Here is a 6,690-nt window from a genome sequence, read left to right as displayed (position 1 = left end):
GGGGCTTATTGGGGATTTATGAAGCGCATTGCCCCGAAGATCCGTCAGTGGCATAGGGATGCATACTGCGGTTCTATATTTCAGCACTACATTTTGTTTGGGGCTCCTGTGCCTGATCGACCCACCCTTGAGCTGCTGCTGAGCTTTTTCGACAGAGATAATAACACCTTTTGTATACCTGATTCAAAAAGTGGGGGTATGAAAAATGTTAGTTTTGATTTGCAATGGGTCCATAACCATACTTATTTCCCAATTTATGGGGAGGACATAAGGAACAATAGGGACTCAAGAAGCAGAATATGGCTGGAATACTTCGCTAAGCTTTTCATTTCTGAAGAGGGTAAGAAGTTAAAAGAAGCAGAAACCAGCCAACGTAAACATCTTGAAGGGCTACTTGAACGGCTAGTTGAATCTACAAAAAAGCGGGATATCGAGGATTTTGTTCTACTACAAATTTTGTACCAATGCTCTATGATATGGAGTCCCATAGCAGGGCAAGGTATCCCTAGACCCTTACTCAGGTACCTGGGTAGCATTCAGAGGGTCAATTCTGTTGCATGGGCCCCGTTCTTTTATAATGAAATTATCAGGGGCATTGGAGTTGCTTTGGAGGGAAAGAAGAAGCAAAAGGTCGCATATGTCCCAGGTTGCATGACACTATTGTGTGTAAGTTCCATATTTTACTGATCTTGTTTCATTCTAGTTCGTACCTATGCACTGTTAGTTCTAACTTATTCTATGTTAGTTCTATTCTGTAGCGTGTTAGTTCTAATCTGCACAGTGTTAGTTCCGTTCTGTAGAGTGTTAGTTCTAATCTATAGATTAAAACTCACACGCTACAGACAGATTAGAACTAACACGCTGCAGAATAGAACTAACACTGTGCAGAATAGAACTAACACTGTGCAGATTAGAACTAACACTGTGCAGATTAGAACTAACACTCTACAGAATAGAACTAACACTGTACATATTAGAACTAACACTCTACATAATAGAACTAACACAGTGTTAGTTCTATTCTGTAGAGTGTTAGTTCTAATCTGCACAGTGTTAGTTCTATTCTGTAGAGTGTTAGTTCTAATCTGCACAGTGTTAGTTCTATTCTGTAGAGTGTTAGTTCTAATCTGCACAGTGTCAGTTCTAATCTGCACAGTGTTAGTTCTATTCTGTAGAGTATTAGTTATAATCTGCACAGTGTTAGTTCTATTCTGTAGAGTGTTAGTTCTATTCTGTAGAGTGTTAGTTCTATTCTGTACAGTGTTAGTTCTAATCTGCACAGTATTAGTTCTATTCTGTAGAGTTTTAGTTCTATTCTGCACAGTGTTAGTTCTATTTTGCAGCGTGTTAGTTCTAATCTGTCTGTAGCGTGTGAGTTCTAATCTGCACCTTGTTAGTTTTAAGATATACCATGTTAGTTCTATCTGCACCCATGTAAGTTCTATCATAGGAATCGCATCTATGAGGATGCCGACAATTATTTCAAAGGCTAAGTCAGCGTCAATAACATTTGTCCATAGGCCTATTGCGGAGGTCGCTTCTCCTGGTCATGTTCATTCACTTCCCGCTGAACAGAGGGATGAAGGTCCCGCTGTACAGAGGGGTGAAGTTCTTCAGCAAAAGCGTCAGGCAAAGAGGAAGGCTTTGCAGGAAGAAACTACTAAGAACTTCTCAATAGGTTACGTAAGTATCCTGTTATGTTAAGTCGTACTCATTTCACACTAACTGCAAAGAATATCCTAATTATGTTTAATCCTACTTAAAATTATAATCTTGTATCAATAACAGATCATGGCAAAGCATATTGACGTTGCTTTTGACGATGAAGAGGAGATCAATGTTCTTCCCATTGAGCAGCAACTCACATTTTGGAGAAATTTTGCTAAATTTCTCAAGCGACTTCTTGTTGCTACAAAGCAGACCAAGAGCAAATATTGTAAAGAATTCATGATTGAGATCAACAGGCTTAACAGGATAATTGAAAAATATGGAACACATGATAAGGTTATAGACCCGGTGCTGCTTAAGTCAAATATCAAACAGAAAATTGTAAATGAAATTAGGAAGAAGTGACGGGAAAGTCAAGAGGAACAGAAGTCCAAAACAAGCACTGTATATAAGGAAGAGCCCACCATGCAAGAACATGTACATAAGATTGTTGAAGAGGATGTGATGCATCCTGCTGACGATGAGGTAATAGAAGAGGAGCCTGTTACTTCTCCAGGGGAGGGGGTATATAGTAAGGTTGACCAGACTGTAGATACTAAGGTTGAGGATAGTGTAAATAAGGAAGAGGAGCATATGGAAGATATTGTAGATAAGGAAGAGGAGCATATGGTAGATAAGGAATAGGAGCATATGGAAGATATTGTAATATGGTAGATAAGGAAGAGGAGCATATGGAAAATAAAAATTTTATTGTAGATAACAAAGGTTTTGATGAGGATCCTGTTGATGGTGTAGATAAGGAGGAAGATATTGTAGATAAAGAGAAGGAGAATGTAGATAAGTTGGAAGCACAGGAGGAAGAGGATCTTGTGAATATTAAACATGATGTGGATAAACTTGTAGAAGTTCTAGCGACCAATGTGGAAGCAAAGCGTAGACCACAGCCAAGAAGGGTAAGCAGGAGATCTAAATGGAAGAGGACACCATATACTGAAGGCAAAAGAAAGAAAAAGGAAAAAATTAGTATATATATACTTGAAAGTCCTGAACCAAAAGTAAAACTAGCTGAAAAAGTTACTCATTTTTACCCCGGTAATCAAAACCCCACTTTTGATGCGTTGAGTTTGAAGCCAATGACAGATGAAGAGGAAGCTCTATTGGGAGAGCTGAATAATGAGCTTCTAGACCCTACATTGTTTAACTTACGCATAATAGATAGCACAGGTGCTTTTGTACATAATTTAAAGATACCATCTCCCGTAGCAGAAAGACTCGACAAAGCTCAAATTGAGAGCCTAACCAAATTTTGTTCACAGAAGATTCACAGGTAAGTTTCAGTTGACTATTTATATGCTAATTCTCCACATATTAGTTCTAATTCATGTTACTTCTAATTTATATCAGGAGATATAATGTTATAGTAACAACCAACAGTAATATTAACAGGGAAGAGTTGTTATATGTGCTTCGTGGTGGCCGCCTTGACGACAAGGTTAACATATACTTCCTTAATAATTCAAATTATATTGTTTAAATTGAATTTTAATGTTTCATAACAATTACAGGTGGAAGAAGCAGTTTTGGACACGATTAGCCAGGAGGCATACGGCAAAGGATATGGAGTGGTATCGGTGTTCTTTCTTGTAAGAACATGCTATTCCTAATTTCACCACGTTAGTTTTGATTGAAATTCATGTTAGATCTTGTGTAATCCATGCTAGTTATACCATGAGTCACGTTAGTTCTAGTTAGCATCAAATTAGACCTACCATAAGTCATGTTAGTTCCGTTCTTTAGAGTGTTAGTTCTATTCTGTAGAGTGTTAGTTCTATTCTGTAGAGTGTTAGTTCTATTCTGTAGAGTGTTAGTTCTATTCTGTAGAGTGTTAGTTCTGTTCTGCACAGTGTTAGTTCTAATCTGCACAGTGTTAGTTCTAGTCTGCACAGTGTTAGTTCTATTCTGTAGAACGTTAGTTCTATTATGTAGCGTGTTAGTTCTATTATAGTGTTAGTTCTATTCTGCAGCGTGTTAGTTCTAATTAATACGGTGTTAGTTAGCCTTCGCATCTCATGTTTGTTTTAATTTCAACTCAAACATGATGTGTTTGCAGCACTCACTCTATGGCTTGGAGGCGAACAATTACGAGCTATATTTATCATTCATTGACAAATATACCGCATTCCGTATGGAGCATCTCTTGATCCCTTTGGTCAGGCACGATTATTGGCATCTTGTAGAAGTTGATCTTAAAGATAAAGTCGTCAAACATTACAGCTCCGCTGGGCACGAAGCTTGGATGGAGCCTGTTAATAAAATCATAAACTTCTTTGATGCCCATCATGCTGATTTTATTGAAGATAATATGCGCAAAATATTTAGATATCAAGCCATCAAATGCGAGCAACAAAGAGGATGGTTAGTTCCGATGTCTATATTGTGTTAATTTGTGTTATAGTATTAGAACAGACCGAAAATGTCTAATGAACTCACTCTATGTTGCAGCTTTGACTGTGGTGTGTTCGTCTACCTCTTTGTAAAATCCATAATTAAAGGACGATCAACATTGCCGGTTAATCCTCCGAACGATATCCCTGAAGCTATGCGAGCAAGACTTGCCGCACAATTATTACTGGCTGGTTTTGAACAAAGACATAAAGAAGAAACAGTGTACAGTGATGAATGATATGGTCATACAAATACAATAATGTATGTATATTTAAGTAATTGAAAATGATTATTATCAGATATATTGTTCTATCTGTACCATGTTCGTTCTAGTGATGCTCGTTAGTTCTAACTCATACAACGTTAGTTCTATTCTGTACCATGCTCGTTAGTTCTATCTTATAGCCAGTTCTAATTTTTTAATTATTTAAGTTATCTTCAGACCTCCAGCTGCTCACTTCTTTCGAAGCGACGGTTCCATCATACTAACATATCACATCATATATTCGCGTGTTCCCAAGTCAGTTAAATAAATAAATTAATTTAAATACATAATACGAACTTCCATCGATAGTACGGTCACCACCTTTCTTCTACTGGCCCCAGCGTAGGCGCCTCTGCAAACCCCTCCCCCTGCTAAAAACCGCAACCCAGCGTCATCTATTTTCATCGTATACCCTCACAAATGGCTGAGGATCCTTCTTGTGTACACTGCCATGGGACAGGACATAGCTCTCGAGATTGTCATCATGGAATTACCGCTCGTGCCCCTCCGAGGATGCTTACCGTCCCGGCCAACACCTCCAGCACCATACGACATCTTTCTTCTTACGCCATCTTCAATCTTGATAGAGGTCGTCCATCTGTACAGGAGCTCCGAGAGATGCTGGCCTACCGCTTCAATCTTAGGACATGGCCCCATCAAATCAAGGAGGAGAGATGCTGGCCTACCGCTTCAATCTTAGGACATGGCCCCATCAAATCAAGGAGGCGACAGGGAACAGCTTCATGGTGCAGTTCCCATCCGATGAAGTTCTTGCCCAAGCTATTGAACTCGGTTTGATAGATATGGGCACATTTAATGGCAGATTTCACCGTTGGAAAGAGGATCTGAGGCTAACAACATTGCCTCAACCCTTTCTAGTATGGATTCGCCTATTCAATCTCCCATACCACCTCTGGAATTTTGAATTTCTTCAATCTCTGCTCATTGGTATCGGTGAATGTGTAATGTGCTCCAGGGACGTCATAACACATTCTAACTTCAAAGACTGTAGAGTTCTACTCAAGGTTAGGGATTTATCTGAAATCCCTAAGAGGCTTGGGTTCCGTTACATCTCGCCGGTGGACGGTAACGCCAGGGAAGGATACGCCATCACGCAGGTCCAATGCGGGGGGAATTTGGAGAGGGCTCATGGATCCACACGACTCAACTTAGGGCCCCAGCGTGCGCAGCCCTTTAGGACCGACCCCGAGTTAATTGAGGTTAGTTGGGGTGGCGTCCACATGACGGTCGAGAGAGACCAATGGTAGCTGTTTCTCCGTAACCAAGGGGTCGGGGTGCCAATTCTCTGAGGTCTCTCCCTACCGATAATGTTCCTCTCCCTTTAAACTCCGTCGTCTCCCACAGTGGCTCAGCGGAATCCAATTCTCCTTCCTCAAAGCGCAGTAAGTCAGGACCTTCGAAAAGGAAGGCGAGTGACAGCGAAAAGGGTTTATTAGACCCAAACCGATCCAGCGAGGGCAGCAACAAATGAAGACCTGGCATCATTGCGTTTTAGTTCTTGTTAAATTTTGCTTATCCAGAAAACAGTTTGTTACAAATCTTAACCCAAATACAGAGAACCGTGTTAGTTCTTATATATTAGTATAACTAATGTTGTGTTAGTTCCAATCTGCACCCTTTTAGTTATATATTATAACATGTTAGTTCTATTCTGTAGAGTGTTAGTTCTATTCGGCACAGTGTTAGTTCTATTTGGCACAGTGTTAGTTCTATTCTGCACAGTGTTAGTTCTATTCTGTAGAGTGTTAGTTCTAATCTGCACAGTGTTAGTTCTATTCTGTAGAGTGTTAGTTCTATTCTGCACAGTGTTAGTTCTATTCTATAGCGTGTGATGGCTTGTTAGTTCTATTTTATTACACGTTATATCTAATTTATACCACGTTATATCTAATTTATGTTAGTTCTATTTTATACCAAGTTATAAACCTAATTTATACCACGTTAGATCTAATTTATACAAAGTTATATCTAATTTATGTTAGTTCTAATTTATACCACGTTATAAACCTAATTTATACCACGTTAGATCTAATTTATACAAAGTTAGTTCTAGTTTATACCAAGTTATATCTAATTTATACCACGTTATATCTAATTTATGTTAGTTCTAATTTATACCACGTTATAAACCTAATTTATACCATGTTAGATCTAATTTATACAAAGTTAGGTCTAGTTTATACCAAGTTAGTTTATTTTATACCACGTTATAAACCTAATTTATACCACGTTAGATCTAATTTATACCAAGTTAGTTCTAATTTATACAACGTTAGTTTATTTTATACCAC

General features: G+C 38.7%; 1 long non-coding RNA gene across 1 annotated transcript; it reads left to right on the top strand.

Annotated features, from left to right (window-relative positions):
- Positions 3,106 to 3,815, top strand: LOC109848134. The gene is made up of 3 exons (XR_002248706.1): positions 3,106 to 3,160; positions 3,234 to 3,311; positions 3,779 to 3,815. It is a non-coding gene; the product is annotated as an uncharacterized LOC109848134 (long non-coding RNA).

The sequence above is a fragment of the Asparagus officinalis genome, chromosome 7, assembly GCF_001876935.1.
Source record: "Asparagus officinalis chromosome 7, Aspof.V1, whole genome shotgun sequence".
NCBI lineage: Eukaryota > Viridiplantae > Streptophyta > Magnoliopsida > Asparagales > Asparagaceae > Asparagus > Asparagus officinalis.
Note: the sequence above shows the minus strand (reverse complement) of the source record. Positions and strands in the feature narration are given on the sequence as shown.